This window comes from Physella acuta, unplaced genomic scaffold, assembly GCF_028476545.2.
Source record: "Physella acuta isolate Inbredline_101_S28 unplaced genomic scaffold, ASM2847654v3 ptg000411l, whole genome shotgun sequence".
NCBI classification, from domain to species: domain Eukaryota; kingdom Metazoa; phylum Mollusca; class Gastropoda; family Physidae; genus Physella; species Physella acuta.
The window spans coordinates 731,881-751,598 of record NW_026731930.1 but is presented as its reverse complement, the minus strand read 5'-3'; positions in this window follow the sequence as shown (position 1 = coordinate 751,598).

Sequence of the window (19,718 nt, the reverse complement as noted above, 5' to 3'; positions counted from 1 at the left end):
TGTTAGCAATCTACGTACGAAGAATTAAAATAGAAGAAAAGTTAAAATAACAATTTCGGTTGCTTTCGATGCACCTAATATTAAAGTCAAGAACGATTATTGAAAAACATATCTATTTAGACATGTATGTTGGAAAAAAATTGTAGCCACAACTAACACATCGTACAGAACCCTTAACATATAGTACACTTTGATCTTTAGTCAAAATGTCAAGAAGAGAATCGGTGTAATCAGTCATTCGACTATTCTTACCACTGGTTTAAACGACTATTTCAACAACTTAATTAATTATTGTATCAACATAATGCCTGCGAAATTGAACACAAACAACTTTAAATTGAGTTACATTGGACCCGTTCCTAAAAGACGCCTTCGTGTCTTACAAAGTTGCATATCTTCTATTTTAGTTCATTTGAAATGTATCCCTACCCCATAGTACTCAATTTAATGTCGCCAATTTTTTTTAATCTGGTGCAGATAAGTATTTACCAATATTTTTTTTTACTTGTTTGGAAATTGTGAAAGGGAAGTAATTACAAATTATATAGACCATGTTGGTAAAGGTAATAAAAACAAAATAAATAAATAAAATAGACATACTATTTGATGTGTGGAAAATAACACAATCAACATCACCGTGATTCAAACAGTATGCAAAACAAAACGGCAGATTTGCGTTTGTTTTATATTTGAAGTGTTACTGTAATTTAAAACAGAAACACAACAACTTTGTTTTTAATTCATTTGAAAAACACGCGAAGATATCATTTAGTCAATGTTCGTCTTCTGAATTATATTCGAAGTGGTATTTTTCCCTATTCATTTCAAAGACAATACTTGTTTTAATTGCAAATAAAAGTATTAAAAAAAAAAATCAAAGACAATACATTAAACACAAAATTATCTTTGTCGTTGGTCTTCGATGGATTTAAGTGTTAGATAATTAAAGTCCTTATGGTCTACATTTATGAGTTAAAAAATTAATATTGAAAGTTTTGGGAAATAATTTTCATTTATCAAACTGAAAGTAATAATTTTCGGCATGTTTATTAAAAACAAGTTTTAAAAAAAACATCATCTTTTACAACAATTCAAATTAGGTCTTTATTTAGTCCTATAGCACTTACTTCCCTTTGATAAATTAGGAAAACACAATTACTTAACTTTATAAAACCACTAGGCATGCTGCCCAGCTTCGCTTAGGCTTTCGAAAACATTGAGAATTTGAATGCTTAATTGATTCGCCCGAGGGTCGGTCTACGACCTCAAGAGTTATGAAGAGGTTCCTCCGTGGACATTTTTTTTCGATTTATAGCTCATATAAGGTACCGGTCAGTCGAGGTCAGTTTTGACCCCCTCATCGTAGACTGAAATTTGATAGTTAATGCGGCCCTCGGACTGAAAAGTTTGGAGACCCCTGACTTAGACCATTGCGCTATCTGCTTTAAATTATAGTTTCAATAACTTGATGAATGATTGTATCAACATAATGCCTGCCATATCGAACTCAAAGACAGCTTTATATTTAGTTACATCTAACCCGCTTCTAACGTAACGCCTACGTATGTTACATGGTTACATATTTTATATTTTAGGTCTTTTTAAATGTGTGTATACGATTATTTGCATTGTAGAGTGCACAATTCTTTTGTTTTTTAGTTTAACAAGGCCGATAAGTATTTAACAATAATTGTTATCATTTTTCTAAAGTTTACAAGAGAAATAATTAGCTTTTTACTTTCCAAACCAAGTACATTTATTGAAACGGTAGCAATTTAAATAAAAACAGACATGATTTTAAAGATTAAAAAATTCAATTTAATATAATTACTTTATGTTTAAAAATAAAAAAAAAAAAATGAAAAATAGATAAGTCTTTAATTTATTTTTAAAAAATGTAATTATTTTACAAAACCATTGCAGTAGCGATGTGTGTTACACATATGGAGCAAGTGCGATGAAGTCGGTTTAAACAATGGTTGCTAGCCTACTAGTTTTCCCGTGGTACACACAAGTATAAAACATAGCCATCTTAGCTGGATGTTAGCAATCTACGTACGAAGAATTAAAATAGAAGAAAAGTTAGAATAACATTATCGGTTGCTTTCGATGCACCTAATATTAAAGTCAAGAACGATTATTGAAAAACATATCTATTTAGACATGTATGTTGGAAAAAAATTGTAGCCACAACTAACACATCGTACAGAACCCTTAACATATAGTACACTTTGATCTTTAGTCAAAATGTCAAGAAGAGAATCGGTGTAATCAGTCATTCGACTATTCTTACCACTGGTTTAAACGACTATTTCAACAACTTAATTAATTATTGTATCAACATAATGCCTGCGAAATTGAACACAAACAACTTTAAATTGAGTTACATTGGACCCGTTCCTAAAAGACGCCTTCGTGTCTTACAAAGTTGCATATCTTCTATTTTAGTTCATTTGAAATGTATCCCTACCCCATAGTACTCAATTTAATGTCGCCAATTTTTTTTAATCTGGTGCAGATAAGTATTTACCAATATTTTTTTTTACTTGTTTGGAAATTGTGAAAGGGAAGTAATTACAAATTATATAGACCATGTTGGTAAAGGTAATAAAAACAAAATAAATAAATAAAATAGACATACTATTTGATGTGTGGAAAATAACACAATCAACATCACCGTGATTCAAACAGTATGCAAAACAAAACGGCAGATTTGCGTTTGTTTTATATTTGAAGTGTTACTGTAATTTAAAACAGAAACACAACAACTTTGTTTTTAATTCATTTGAAAAACACGCGAAGATATCATTTAGTCAATGTTCGTCTTCTGAATTATATTCGAAGTGGTATTTTTCCCTATTCATTTCAAAGACAATACTTGTTTTAATTGCAAATAAAAGTATTAAAAAAAAAAAATCAAAGACAATACATTAAACACAAAATTATCTTTGTCGTTGGTCTTCGATGGATTTAAGTGTTAGATAATTAAAGTCCTTATGGTCTACATTTATGAGTTAAAAAATTAATATTGAAAGTTTTGGGAAATAATTTTCATTTATCAAACTGAAAGTAATAATTTTCGGCATGTTTATTAAAAACAAGTTTTAAAAAAACATCATCTTTTACAACAATTCAAATTAGGTCTTTATTTAGTCCTATAGCACTTACTTCCCTTTGATAAATTAGGAAAACACAATTACTTAACTTTATAAAACCACTAGGCATGCTGCCCAGCTTCGCTTAGGCTTTCGAAAACATTGAGAATTTGAATGCTTAATTGATTCGCCCGAGGGTCGGTCTACGACCTCAAGAGTTATGAAGAGGTTCCTCCGTGGACATTTTTTTTCGATTTATAGCTCATATAAGGTACCGGTCAGTCGAGGTCAGTTTTGACCCCCTCATCGTAGACTGAAATTTGATAGTTAATGCGGCCCTCGGACTGAAAAGTTTGGAGACCCCTGACTTAGACCATTGCGCTATCTGCTTTAAATTATAGTTTCAATAACTTGATGAATGATTGTATCAACATAATGCCTGCCATATCGAACTCAAAGACAGCTTTATATTTAGTTACATCTAACCCGCTTCTAACGTAACGCCTACGTATGTTACATGGTTACATATTTTATATTTTAGGTCTTTTTAAATGTGTGTATACGATTATTTGCATTGTAGAGTGCACAATTCTTTTGTTTTTTAGTTTAACAAGGCCGATAAGTATTTAACAATAATTGTTATCATTTTTCTAAAGTTTACAAGAGAAATAATTAGCTTTTTACTTTCCAAACCAAGTACATTTATTGAAACGGTAGCAATTTAAATAAAAACAGACATGATTTTAAAGATTAAAAAATTCAATTTAATATAATTACTTTATGTTTAAAAATTAAAAAAAAAAAATGAAAAATAGATAAGTCTTTAATTTATTTTTAAAAAATGTAATTATTTTATAAAACCATTGCAGTAGCGATGTGTGTTACACATATGGAGCAAGTGCGATGAAGTCGGTTTAAACAATGGTTGCTAGCCTATTAGTTTTCCCGTGGTACACACAAGTATAAAACATAGCCATCTTAGCTGGATGTTAGCAATCTACGTACGAAGAATTAAAATAGAAGAAAAGTTAGAATAACATTATCGGTTGCTTTCGATGCACCTAATATTAAAGTCAAGAACGATTATTGAAAAACATATCTATTTAGACATGTATGTTGGAAAAAAATTGTAGCCACAACTAACACATCGTACAGAACCCTTAACATATAGTACACTTTGATCTTTAGTCAAAATGTCAAGAAGAGAATCGGTGTAATCAGTCATTCGACTATTCTTACCACTGGTTTAAACGACTATTTCAACAACTTAATTAATTATTGTATCAACATAATGCCTGCGAAATTGAACACAAACAACTTTAAATTGAGTTACATTGGACCCGTTCCTAAAAGACGCCTTCGTGTCTTACAAAGTTGCATATTATCTTCTATTTTAGTTCATTTGAAATGTATCCCTACCCCATAGTACTCAATTTAATGTCGCCATTTTTTTTTTTAAATCGGGTGCAGATAAGTATTTACCAATATGTTTTTACTTGTTTGGAAATTGTGAAAGGGAAGTAATTACAAATTATATAGACCATGTTGGTAAAGGTATTAAAAACAAAATAAATAAATAAAATAGACATACTATTTGATGTGTGGAAAATAACACAATCAACATCAACGTGCTTCAAACAGTATGCAAAACAAAACGGCAGATTTGCGTTTGTTTTATATTTGAAGTGTTACTGTAATTTCACACAGAAACACAACAACTTTGTTTTTAATTCATTTGAAAAACACGCGAAGATATCATTTAGCCAATGTTCGTCTTCTGAATTATTTTCGACGTGGTATTTTTCCCTATTCATTTCAAAGACAATACATTAAACACAAAATTATCTTTTTTTTTTTAAATAGATGTTGAGTATTACAACTTTTACTTAAACTTACAACTATCAGTTCGGTGGCCAGTTTTTTCCAGGTATCCCCCCCCCTCCCTTGTGGTGGGGGGAAATTGCCTTCTCTTCTTATTATTCTATTAGTTTCTCAATTCCGTGCATTAAATAAGACAACTCGAAGATCAGTTTGATTTACAATATTTAATTATTACACATCCGATACTTGAATATAATAGGCTTCACACAATATATACTTGTTGCCTACACCTATTGTTCAATGTTTCCTACACTATTGTCACTACACTGTTCCCTTACTCTACACTTGTCCACGTCCTCTCACTACAAAGTCTCAACCCCGACTGCTAGATTCGACTGTCTCCTAACCCTCATCGTCCTTACTTCTTTGTCCCGCCCATCCGGTCTAACCTAATATGCATGTCGCCACCGTTCTGGAGTACCTGATTAAAATGTCAGACCCTGCTAATAAGGTACCCCCATTACGGTCAACCAGGCCAAATAGATACGTGTCTGCTACACCTACCCCCCACAAACGCAGTCGGGGGCAGACAATATACACTCGAGGTCCAAGTTTGCTCTCAAATTGTTCTTCACGTATTACATTCTTGAAAATGTTTGTCAACACAGGTATATTGTTCCAAAATGTGAAAGGTATTTTGTTGCGAAAGTTTTAATATTAGGAACGTATTCCATGGGCAAAAAAAATTATGAAAACTCACCCGCCTTTCTTTGAACTAGACTAAGAGGGTCATTTTCTTGCAATTCAATGACCTCCAGTTGCAGTTCATCTTGGAAACTGGCCACATTTTCTTCAGATGTGTTTTGAAATAGTCTCCCTTATTCTGTCTATGATTCCAAGTCAGAAAACCGCTAATATAACTTCAGCTGGGGATCTTTGATAATCTCGCATGAAAATGACGTGGGGAACTTAGCTGTTGCTTGAGCCACGAAGACATTGCACTGCTGAAAGTGCGTCAAGTTGTTGGCCTGTACTTGTACCAAAACATGACAAGTTTGGATTGGAAGGCCTTACGTTGGTTTTATAGATCAGAAACTATGTTTCCTTCTGTTGAAGTCTTTAGCAGACCACAATTTCTATACCCACTCTTCATCAGACATTAATGGCTGTTGTTTGCCTTTACTTACCAGGCAGTTAACTATTTCCTTTCTTAACTTAAATACCCTGCTCAGAATTTTCTCACAACTTTGCCATCTAACTGCAGTGTAATATGGTCAATCTTGAGATTCTGTGTTTGTTTCTTTCGACCTGTCTCTGAACTATCGATGGTTGAGCCCATGTAACCTTGTTAAATTCACCATCTTCACCCCACGATTCAGTACTCCGCTAATGTCCATAAATTTAACACACAACGATTTCTGAAGAGTAATACAGTGCAGGGACATTGATTGTAGAATGTTTTTCTCATTCGCTTGTTCAACCAACCATGTCTTTATGCCAATCATGTATTTTCCTCCATTGACAGTCAGTTAACAGGCTTGTCTAGTCCAATTTATAATCAGCACATATTTTTTAACGTCTTTTTTATTAAAATATATTGAAAGGCTAAGAAATGAATACGTTTGTGTTTTTGTTATTTTTGTTAATTTTTTTACCGTGTGTAATGTTGTTAGCAACCCTACAATAGCGTTGTTGTCAGCACGGGTCAAATATTTGCATCAAACAACACGCCGTATTCTTATGATCATAGATAACTGCCACACACCCCCACCACACCCATCTGTTTAATCAGCTTAAATTCTGTTTAAAAAAAAAAGTAATGGACACATGTAAAAATGAGATCCATTAGTTGTAAAATCAAGGCATACATTTTGTGGCCTGCAATTCTAGATGTAGATCTGAATCTAGATCTAGAAATTCTAGATTTAGATCTACGGCAAAACTAGACATAGACAGATGTAGACCCTACCTAGATCTAGAATCTATTCCAATAATACATTTCTATACTAAACTATTTCAGGCCTACATTACTTTATTGAAATCTTTATTTGTTTAGCTATGCACTTGGCTAATATATATATATATATATATATATATATATATATATATATATATACTAGCCGTCCCGGCCAGGCCCTGCTCTGGCTTCTGTGAAAAACCTTTCTGTTAAAGACCATTACCTGTGTGTTTAGTAATCATCATAAACCCGGCATTGCCCACCCAAACCACAACCAACCAAAAACAACAAAACGCAAACATAACGCTAACACAATTACAAATACAAACGAAAACAAAAACTTAACAACAAACACAACCACACCCACAAACACCAATACAAACACAAAGAAAAAAACAAACAAAAAAGCAAACGAAAACAAAAACCTAACAACAAACCCAACCACAAACACCAATACCAACAAAAAAAAATCAACGAAAAAAGCAAACGAAAACAAACCAAATCCAAACGCAAAACCAACCAAAAACACAAATACAAACCCAAACAAAAAAAAACACAAACAAAAACGAAAAAAGAAAGAACAAAAACGAACCAAATTAAAACGCAACCACTAACGCAAACCCACCTAAACACAAAGAAAACACTAACGCGAACATAAACGCCCGGGGCGGAATCACCTGTTTTAGCTTAATGAACGACTATAGTACCCCAACTTATTCACAGTCTTTTGCACTCACTTAAACGAACGCGCCTGTTTCAATTTAATAAACAATTTTAATACTCCAAGCTTATCCGTAAAATACCTACAACATTTGCACTTGATCAATCCCCGCTAATTATGTAATTATTTTTTTTCCCAACACCAAAACAAAGTAATTAAAAAGTAAATTATTTTCACGGAATGCAATGGTTTTTTATAAAGGGAAGTAATTGTGTTTTTCCTAATTTATCAAAGGGAAGTAAGTGCTATAGGACTAAATAAAGACATAATTAGAATTTTTGTAAAAGATGATATTTTTTTTAAAACTTGTGTTTAATGAACATGCCGACAATTATTACTATAATTTGAAAAATGAAAATTATTTCCCAACACTTTCAATGGTAATTTTTTAGCTCATAAATTTAGACAAATGCGCACGATAATTTTTCTAACACTTAAAATCGTACAATTCCAACGACATACAAATGCATTACATACAGAACTGAGCTTTATATATTAGATATATATATAAATATATATATATATATATAAAGCAAAGTTGTCGGGTGCCCTAACGGGTACATCCCAGAACACGGGGGCCGGTGGCGGTTGACCGAAAAGTCCACGATGAGGGGGTCAAAACTGACCTCGACTGACCGGCGCCTTATATGAGCTATATATCGAAAAAAAAATCCCATGTAGAAACAACAATTTCTCTAAAATTAGCGTTACTGTTTAAACGTAAGCACTACACATAACAGCCAATCACTAATTATTTAAGCATTCAAATTCTCAATGCTTTTGAAAACCTAAGCAAAGCTAGGCAGCATGCCTAGTATTACCAAGAAAAGGCTTTCAATGTAGAGAATGATATGTTCTTTGTAATGAAAAGGGAAAATACACATACAGATCAGGAATAAACCAATAATATTGATGAAAATTTATCTTCGCGTATCTTTTAATTGTTAAAAAAAATATGCTGATATTTACTATTGCAATAATATAAATATTTAAAATTTGCGACGATCGGACACCGACATCTTTTATAATCATTTTAAAATCATTTTAATGCGGTTGTGTGTAACATTAGGTAGACATTATAATGTTGGTCTTTCTCTAAACACAAACATTTGAGACACATAATACAACTGCTTTCCAAGAACATTTTACCTGCGGAAAAAATGTGTATTATAATATTTGATGTGCGTCTCCAATAATTCCAGAAAAAAACATTTTATTTTAATAGACTTTTTTTTCTAGCAAGAGAAAGTAGGCTACATGTAATAGCTAGGTTGGATAATAAAAATTCTGTATTCGATCTTTGTCCGACAACGAAGTAGAGAATCGTAGCACCATTGTTGAAAGCGACTTGATCTTTTGTTTTTGAAAAGAGTAAGCAAACTCGATAAAGTTTTCCTTAATTGGCAAATACAAAAATACTCCAAAAAAAAAAAAACACGCATTCTCCTAAACTTATAAGACTTTTTCTACAACTTGCTTTTTTTGTAAATATGCATTTACTCTACATGTCCTACTTTAAAAATTGTTTAATATTTTATTGTGTTACGTTGTGCAAGGGAATTAATTACTTATTTAAAATACCATCTTTTTAAAGAAATATAATATTTTAAATATTTAGTCAAATTAATACATGTTTGATATATTACATACCATTAATATTCAGTCAATTTAAACAAGATCTAAAACTGTAGATGTTTCATTGTTTTATGTTAAACTATTACTGTAATTGCAAACATAAAAACTGTAGCTCCCCCCCCCCTCTTCTATCCCCTCCCCTATCCAGATATGTCGTCATTTATAGACCATCCCTTATATATCTGGTACCCTGGTGTAAGCGAGAGATAAAAATAGAGTTCGTTCGTATATGCGTATACGCTTAACGACTGATACATCACAGGATTTTTCATGTCTTAATGTACCAAACCGGTACAGGACATAATACATTTAATATTTGTCTTAGTATGAGACATTCATTAAAATGCATTAATCACAAAACCACATTGTGTTTGAACAAATAATATTATCTATGTGAACACATTAAAAGTTCTACATTTAATATTGAAGCCTAACAATACACATGTAAAAGAAAGAAAAAAAATGATCGCCATGTACAGAGTGCTTGGTAATTGGGATAAAGTTATGTTAGGTCAACGACATTATTAATATAACATCTAATATAAAATTATAATGCATTTATTTTATAATTTTATAATTTATTTTATAATAAGAATGGAACATAAACCAAACGGTAAAACTTCACAGGATTTCTCGACACCAAACATTTATCCAACGAGATTTTCGATTGTCTTTCAAAAGTGTAAAACATAACGATATTGTATTTATGTTTATATTTACACAGATTGTTTAAACATTTTACAAATGCACCTGTACATAGTTTGATCATTATTGAAAAAATGAAATTACGGTTATAAGTATGTTTTCACGCATACATTTTTTAATTTGATTTTGTTTCCAATTATTTTACTAACATTATTGTGTCTATTAAAAACTAATTATTTCCCTTGCAAAATTTCTAAGCAAGAAAAATGTATCTGCAATGTTAAAATACAATAAAAATTATGGGAGACATTGTATTTAATCATATGAACACATTATAAATTAGCAAATATAAAATGTATCACATGTAGCTCAATATAAACTTGAGTGTGAGTTCAATATGGCAGGTATTATGTTAATACATTCCTTAATTAAGTTATGGGAACTGTCACTTAAAGCAAATAGTCGGAATAGTCACGTGATTGATTGCACCGATTCTCTTCTCGGCACTTTGACTCAAATCAAAGCGTACAGTCTGTTATGGGTTCTGTATGGAGGTATTAGATATGGCCGCAGTTTCTCATTACGCTAGTTGGACTCGACTACGGGAACCGAACTCGTGACTTTCGAGTGAGCAATTGTGCGATATACAGTAGTTACTGATTGTAATGTTATGTGTATTGGAAGACATCTGTCATTGTATCATTTATTTTCAATCTTTCATGCTAAACTTGTCGTACTTATATATTTTAAATCTCTAGCTAATATGTAAGGCTATTTTCTTTTGGTTTTTGAACTACTGCTTCAATATTACTTAATTTACTTGCTATAAAATGTGATAATCAAAATAATGTGCACAGGCAGATTATCAAGTGCAAAATATGTAAGGCTATTTTCTGTAGGTTTTTGAGCTACTACTTTAATATTTATATAAGTTTGTTTGCTACGAAAATGTAATAATCAAAATAATGTGCACAGGCAGATTATCAAGTGCAAACTAATTAAATAATGTGTGATTAGATATTGTGATAGAGTATACTCCGTGAGTGGTAACATATTATTATTTATTTCTCAACAGTGGGGAAGGTAAATACAAAAAATGTATTGCGTTATGCTTTATTTCCGCTTTTAAATCCCTTTGGCTGGTAATCTAAAGGAGAAATAAGATTAAAATGAATATGTTATCATAAAGGTTTTAAGACTGGACATGAAGGCCTTCTATGGCGATATGCAAGTTGCGATGATACATGAATTATGGTAAGATCTAAAATAGCTTTAAAGGAATTACAAATCAACAGAATAAAATCGGCCTATGTCTGTCACTCCGTAATATGATGTGTTTGTTGGCTTTAATATCTTGTTAATTATTTGTCCTGTAAGTATGGTGCTTATAGGTAGTAGTGTGGCTCTAGGCTAATTGTATCTAAGTTTTCATGCCTGAAAGTGTTAATGTGTGTTCTAATAACATGTAGTACTATACCTCTTTTTATTTATTTTGTATTCGAGTTTGGTTGTTGATATTTCTAACGGTTGTTTTAAAAATAAAATGTTTGTATTTGTTTCTTTTATAAAGTGATTTGGTATTGTGCTAACAGTGACTGTAACGATATAATGTGGTAGTATGTATATGTTAATTAGCGCTGTCCTAATGTTTGTGCTGTAATGTGTATACTTATCCAGCTTCTGGGTAATCTTGTCCGTCAGTCTCGTCCATGTGAAGCCGTACAGTTTGAGTTTGTCTGTCACTGTAATTGAGGTGTCGTATTTTGTCTTACCTATACGTTTCCTAGAATTGTGTATTACACTGCATTGATTTAGTCACCACTGCCTATCTGCGTCTGTAGTTAAATATTGGTGTCGTTAACTTATGCTATAATTTTCCTGGCCATTAATTTGGAATTGGCAATCCTTTAATACGGCCGTCCTGCCTAATACGTTCTAACATGGGCTCTATGCTATAAATGTGGAGTAGTGGGGAGTGGGATTGACTAGTTGAAGCTGTTGAGTAGTAGCGAGATGTCTTTCATTTAGAATAAACTTAGTTAATTATTGTTTCTGGTTGTTACACATTTAGTTAAAGGCAGGTTTTATTAACCTCGTTCTCATATCCGATTGTGACCTACTTAGGTCTTTGTTTTGCTTTATTTATATTTAATCTCCTGAGTTATATATTTGTCCTTGGGAGAATTGTCAGTTCACTGGTACGAATCGGTCAACTGCACTCTGTCACATCAGGTGACTGTATTATTAATCCCTGGCAGAACCGCAACCAATGGTCTTGCGACCGTGAGGATCCTTGACAGATCCTCAACCAATAGTCGTAAGACTTTTGAGTTATTTCCCCTATTATTGAATGCTATTTAATCTCGGGATTTTGAAGTTCAAAGGCAGCCAGATTGACCTTTGGACCAGGAGAGTTGTGCCAGTGGTTATGTACGCCATTTTGCAGTATTGTAATTATGTGAAATGTTGTTTCACCTTTGTATAAGGTATTATGTGACAAGTTGTAGTATTTCAACTATTGTGTTATGGTGTATTATTGCACCTTTTTTGATTACTTCGGTGATAGTTTGATCCTTTATTTGGATTTCTATTGTTGTGGAGGCAATAAGTCTCTTCGTGGTTTTTTGTGGTAATTATGATGCCATTCAGTTGTGTGTAGTAATGATTTGTTGGTGTATAATATACTAAGCCACAGCTGTGATATATTGTGATTTTCTCAAACTGTAAGTTGGAGTTTTTGAGTTTATTTATTGTTCTCTTAGAATCCGTACATTTTAAACTTACCTAGTGTCATTATCTTGTACATAAATTAAAAAGGTATTCATAGTTTAAGTCGTGTGAGTCTCTTCGATTTGTCGTGTTTTTACCCTAGACAACATTAACGAGCTCACGGCAAGTTGTTGGGATTCCATTACAACGATTTCTATCGGTACCATACCAAACGAACCTGGGGTGTCCGCTCCCTCCGCGGCTGTCGGAGGTCGGACATAACACGATTGTAGTAGCGAAAAAAATATTTGGCCGTTTATGAACTTGTCTTTAAAATGTGTACACTAAACAGTTAATGTATTGGTTTATATGTTGATGTTTTGAAGCACAACATTTAAATGCATTACAAATTGTAAACAAAATTGTAAAAATAAAATGTAAATTAATTTGAATTGGTTTGCAACTGCGTATTTTCTAGTTGACTATTTACATTAGTTTATTCATGTTTTGCCTAGAATTGGTCCAGTTTATTAAAAAACGACACATACACACTCAGTTTAAAAACATACCATTAATTTATTGTGTAAAAGGTCCTGTGATACACCGAAGTTAAAATCTGTTTCTTTGTTTTTACTTCACCTTTTTTATATTGTTATTACTACATGTTTGTCCAATCTTGTTTCATCTCTAATTGATTAATTAACGTGTTAATTTAATGGACATATCCATCTGTTTGAGTCTAAAAATATCTAGACTTACCATTTCTGTGTTATTGTAATTTTAGTAACTGGACCTACTTGACATACATCTCCCATACACTTTTTTATATACTAGAATCAACTGAACTAAATATCATAACAGGAAAACTGAACAATTCATTTGTACTTTAGTAATATATGAGTCCGTATTGTAGTTTTTGTTTTGATTAAAATAAATGTTCAGTTGACATATTTTGTCTACACAAATTGCCTGTTGACAAATTGTGTTCACATAGATATTCAGTTTACGGACTGTGTTCACATAGATGTTTCGTCCTTTTCTGTTTTTCATCGCGTCTTTATGTGATATATTTTGTAAATATACGATTGTAAAGTTCAGTTCATACCTGACGTTGAAGTAAAGTAGAGTTCGCTTGTTTCTGTGACATCGTCATACAAAAGGATAGAGTATTCAGAACTAACCACAACCGCCTTTACTTCCCCAAACGTGAATGAGGTACCCATAAAGGCTGAGTGGACTCGGGGTGTCTAACGTACTTTATTCCGAATTCAAAATATAGACGTGTGGGTTAATGGTCCTTTGCTCTAGCATTCAACCATACATTCAACCATCAGATGTAACCTGAGTAGGTCAGGGGTCGGCAGCCTGCGACTCGCGAGCAGCATGCGGCTCTTTTGATGAAAAGATGTGGCTCTCCAGCTCATTGCACAAATATTAATAGTTGTATTTTGTGTTTAAATTTTATCTGGACCGTGGGGTACAAGTTTACCCATGAGTTGTAGGGTGGAATATAAGCCTGGAGAGAATAAAATTACAGAAGCGACCGATACACGATATTCAAGCCAGTTAGTCAGAGTTTGCCGTACTTAGGCCTAACTGGCTAATTGAGGACCAAAAAAAAAAAGAAAAAAAGTAACATATTTTACTATATTTTTGCCTTGGTGTCACCCCCCTAAGTGGTGTCACCCGGTTTGGTCAGCACCCCCCGCCACTGGTTGTGTGTGTTGTAGTAGAAGACTTTTATCCAATTTATTTTCTATGAGAATTGTGTGAAGATACGTGTGCTGTGGAAAGTTTTCTCCTGGTGTAAGCTGAGTATGCATTCTGGGTGTTTTTATTGTGTGTACACTGAATGATATCTCTGATTAGGTGATTGTTATTGTGTATTTTACTCCCTGTGATATTGCATTGTTGGTCAAAACGTATGAACTTGTATGGAAATGGTTCTATTTCAGCAATCTAGGATTTTTGTATAATTGTATAGTCGGTGTTTAAACGATAAGTAGGTCTATAAATGTTTGTTAAATTAGGGTCAGTCTGGGATTTCCGAAGAAATGTTATAAAAGATGTGGTAAAGATTTAATGGCGCCTATAAAACAGAAACATTATTTTGAATAGAGTTATGTCGGTTGTGAAGTTTTTATATATTTCGCTAAATCAGGAAATTTATATAGCCACTTTGTCATGTGAGAGAAATATTGATCAATGAGACTTTATCACATGTCTTCTAATTGTGTAATACATATTGCGACTGTGTTTATTTTTCAATGGCATAAACATTTTAAATAGAAAGCAAAGACACATATTCAGTATTTATCATTTAAAAAAAAAATATATATTTTGAAGCGAGTATGATTTGACAAATAAAACATTATGCCTTTTTTTTAGAATTATTCCAACGCATTCATTGTATTTCATATTTCAATTACACAGGTAATTACTTCCCTTGAAAACTTTGAGAGCATGAATGAAAGTAAATGCTCATCTGCATTTGTGAACAAAAATAACATTGTCTGCATTAAACCATATATATATATATATATATATATATATATATATATATATATATATATATATATATATATATATATATATATATATATATATTGGATATATATACATTGGATACTCATTTCTGGCGTGATCGGGTTTTTGAAAAAAAAAATTCTCTTTTCTTTTTTCAATTTAAACAAATTTCAACATTTCATGTGTGAGTGTATTAGTCTGTTTTGAATTTTTTTTTTAGATTTAGAACTAGATCTAGTTTATTCAAATTGTTTGCCGTAATACTGTCTACCCTCTAATTTTTAGCTGATCAAAAGAACATAAACCCTGAGAGCTTTGTATGTGTAATGGTTTCACGTGTTAAGCTTATTTGTATTTTTTATTTATTTTTTTTATATTTATATTATTTGTTTCAAATATATTTCCTTTTTATGCTGTCATTATTTAGTATGTATTTTTTTAATAATAATTAAGTGAGTAATTGCTTTTTAATTTCTTTAGTACAAATACATTTAAGTGAGCTTAGGAGCACCCCTATTAAACTATTTAAATAAGGGAAATGGAAGTCATGGAATTGTTTTGAACGTTTGCCTATCTCAGGCATATGTTGTTTTTTTTTTGACGCAACAGCTACTGTATAACATCGCTACTGTAGTAGATCTGTTTGTTATTTACAAAAGCTTTTTTACCGTCAAGTCAAACTGCAAAGAACTTATTTTTTTAACTATAATTTCTATGGTCGGCTATGGGCCCCTAAATGGCGTGCCTCCCCCCCCCCCCCCCCCGCACTGCGAGGTCTGGCGGTACTTTAGTTCCGCCCCTGAATATATAAGAACACTGACACAGGTGTACGGAATAAATCATCCGTTACTGCAAGTGTTTAACGATGTTTGATTTGGTTACATAGGGTTATGTTTTATAGATTGTATGCCCTACATTACAATTGGTTACATAGCGTTATGTTTTATATTAATTAACTAGATTGTACATTACAATTGTGCAATGAATATAGTTTATGCAGTTAAAGCCTTCACAGCAAAAAAAAAAAAAACACAAACACTTTCACACACACAATTGCCCACGTACTTTCCCAAACATATATAAATAATTACTGCATGGATTTTTGAAATGCATGTTTTGAACTAAGCTATGCTGTGTGTGCTGTATTTGTATGTTATTATGTTTTCACGTGTAGACATAAATTTTAAAAGACGAAATACAAGTGAATTAAAAAAAAAGGTCAACAGTTTGTGTAACATTTTACACATACCATTACGTATTTATTGATTATATGTTTATTGCAAGTAACTAGTAACAATTTCGTCATTACAATGCATGCCAGGGACCCATCGAATTTAGGAGAACTAAACACAATCCACATAGTGTGGATAGGCAAACAATATGGAATCTGTTGAGACACTATGGTGTACCTGCTAAGTTAGTGGAAATAATCCAGCAACTTTACAATGGATTTTCATGCCAAGTTAGCCATGCTGGGAAACTGTCTAAAGAGTTCCAGGTCAACACAGGTGTGAGACAGGGATGTCTGCTGTCGCCCCTCCTCTTCTTGGTGGTTCTCGATTGGGTGACACGCACAACCTGTGCCAGTTCTGGAAAAGGTATTCAGTGGACACTCACGGGGAAACTAGAAGATGGAGGAAAGCTAGGCAGGAGCCTATAGGTGTGCAAATAAGAATGAGGAAGTGGCGCTGGGTGGGTCACACACTGCGAAAGGCTCACACAAATGTTACACGCCAAGCGCTTGAGTGGAACCCCCAGGGAAAGCGGAAGAGAGGGCGCCCAAGACAGACCTGGAGGCGGAGTCTTCTTGAAGAACTGAAGCCAACAGGGATGTCTTGGGAGATGTCAAAATTAATAGCCGAATAGGAAGAAATGGAAGGAAATGGTGGAGGCCCTATACTCCATAAGGAGCAAAGAGGACTAAGTCAAGTCAAGTCAAAACACAATCCACACGCATAGAAAACGTCCAACTATATTCCTTAACTTATCTGCAGGCAATACTGTTATATGTATTATTATAAGTTTTGGTGCTCTAAAATAAATTTATTTCATATTGATTTGGTATTTTAAACTAGCATTTTATAATTACTTCCCATATTTGTTTTTTATACAAAATACGGGAAACAACTCAAAGACATAAAAAACCAAATAATAGATTAATAAACCAATGAATACAAAAATAATACATGCATCCTATTAATTATCTATTGACATTAATTATTATTTTATATATTATTTAAAAGTACTTTGCTAATATCAAAAAGTAAATAAATGATTTTAATACATTTAAAAACGAAAACTTTTTACTTATTTCATGTAGATTTCAAAGACATACAAATTAAACAGTTTAAATCTTTCATTGTCAAATATCAAATGCTTGGCTATATTTAAATTATTTCACACTCTAGCTCACTACTATATAAGCCAGGGGTCGGCAACCTGCGGCTCGCGAGCCGCATGCGGCTCTTTTGATATCGAGATGCGGCTCTTCAGCTCTATGCACAAATATTAATAACGAGCCTACCCGCGGCGTATCATACGCCGCTATTTAGTTGTTTTTTCTACTTTTCAGTAATTCATAATTTGTGAATTCGACAGTACCAACGCTGACACTGAAAATATTTCTTTAAAACACTATAAGTAGCTCGTTAAGGACGATACACCCCCCCATTCCCCCCCTCCTCACCGCCCCTCCTTCCCCCCCCTTCCTTTAAAGTAAACTCCACTTAGTTACCCCCCCCCCCCTACGTTTAAAATCGTTTCAAACTAAATTATCTGCCCCTAATAGTCGTCACTAAACCCGGATCTGCTTGTAAACATTTAGCGTGAACCACAGCTCACCAGACCATGTGAGGGAGGGGGGTGGTAGGGAGCGCGCTTACGGCATGTTTTCTAGCGTCTTCCAGAAGAGAATTATATATATAGATTATTTTATTTTTGTTTTCAAAACTCATACAAATATTGTTCTGCGACACTCGGAAATGAACGATAAAATAATAAACAATAAACACTCGCTATTCTATATGATATTTAGTTACGCCCTATTTCAATGTATTTCTTATGAGCTTGTCTATCCGTAATTGAAAAATTCAACTTCATGGCGAAGATCACTAAGAAAATAAACGAGCTAAATGTAAAACTGCAAGAAAGGGAAAACCCAGATTTAAAAAATAAAATGCGTACATATTAATAATAAGTTTTCAAAGCAGTAATTTAGATTATTATTAAATGTCTAATTATAGTTAGTAGATCTTTATTGTTGAATTAACGATATTTATATAATTAGAAAACAAAAGCCTTGAGTTTCTTAAAAATTGATTTTAAAAATATTCAAATCATTTAGGTTAATAAATGTTCGGAATCGATGCCACAACTCTAGCTATATTATTTGATTTGTTTTTAATGATCTGTACCTGATGTGCATCAATCTTCTTTAAAATATTATGAGCAAAAAGATTAATTAAGTGCATGAGAAAAGCAATGTGTCTTCTAACTCAGTTGAAAAGAACATATATAAGATTTAATTAAGGTAATGCTAACCAAAAGATATTTTTTTTATTACGTAAGTCAATCTACTTGTATAGATGGGGGGGGGGGGGTTATTATCTATGGTCACTGCCTGTTGTGTGATACAAATATTTACCCGTCCTTAAACTCGAGAATACGATTAAAATGACTCAGCTGTTTACTCGACTACACAATGTTTCAATTTCATGCCACATCGAATCATCGTATACACAATGCATGATATTAACAATTTAAAATATATGAAACATATAACACGTCCAACACACGATATACCCAACTCATGACATGTCCAAATCCGGATTTTCACACTTACACTATACAAAACTCAAGATTTAACAAACTCAAAATATGTCCAACTCATGATATACCCACCAATGGTAGCCACTAGGACTGAAGCCCATATAATCCCTTCCAGCTCCCACAATGCCTCTCCTTGTTTATGTTATATGTTTTATATGTTTTCTAAGCTTTAAAATAATAATGCTTTATCGATCACTTAGATTCACTACTCGATACACCCTTAATACCAAACGAAGTATTCCGTTGATTTATTTTGTCGAAAGCCATATAGCTAACGTTATAATAATTGTATCTCGTCTGGTGTTTCCGACGCCAAAACAAACCCAGTTTCCCAAATATATAGAACATTACTTGAAGCTTAGTTGATTATGATAGTCGGGAGTGTGTGAGGGTGGGGGTAAATGTAGATCTACCGCCAGTAGTGAGGGTGGGGAAAAGCAGTACCACCAATTGTGAGGGGGGGGGGTAAATGGAGATCTACCGCCAATAGTGAGGGTGGGGAAAAGCAGTACCACCAATTGTGAGGGTGGGGAAAAGCAGTACCACCAATTGTGAGAGTGGGGAAAAGCAGTACCACCAATTGTGAGGGTGGGGAAAAGCAGTACCACCATTTGTGAGAGTGGGGAAAAGCAGTACCACCAATTGTGAGAGTGGGGAAAAGCAGTACCACCAATTGTGAGGGTGGGGAAAAGCAGTACCACCATTTGTGAGAGTGGGGTGGGGGATGAAGATGATGAGTGGATCCAACACACACTCCAAGTCAAAATAGAATGTTCTTTAT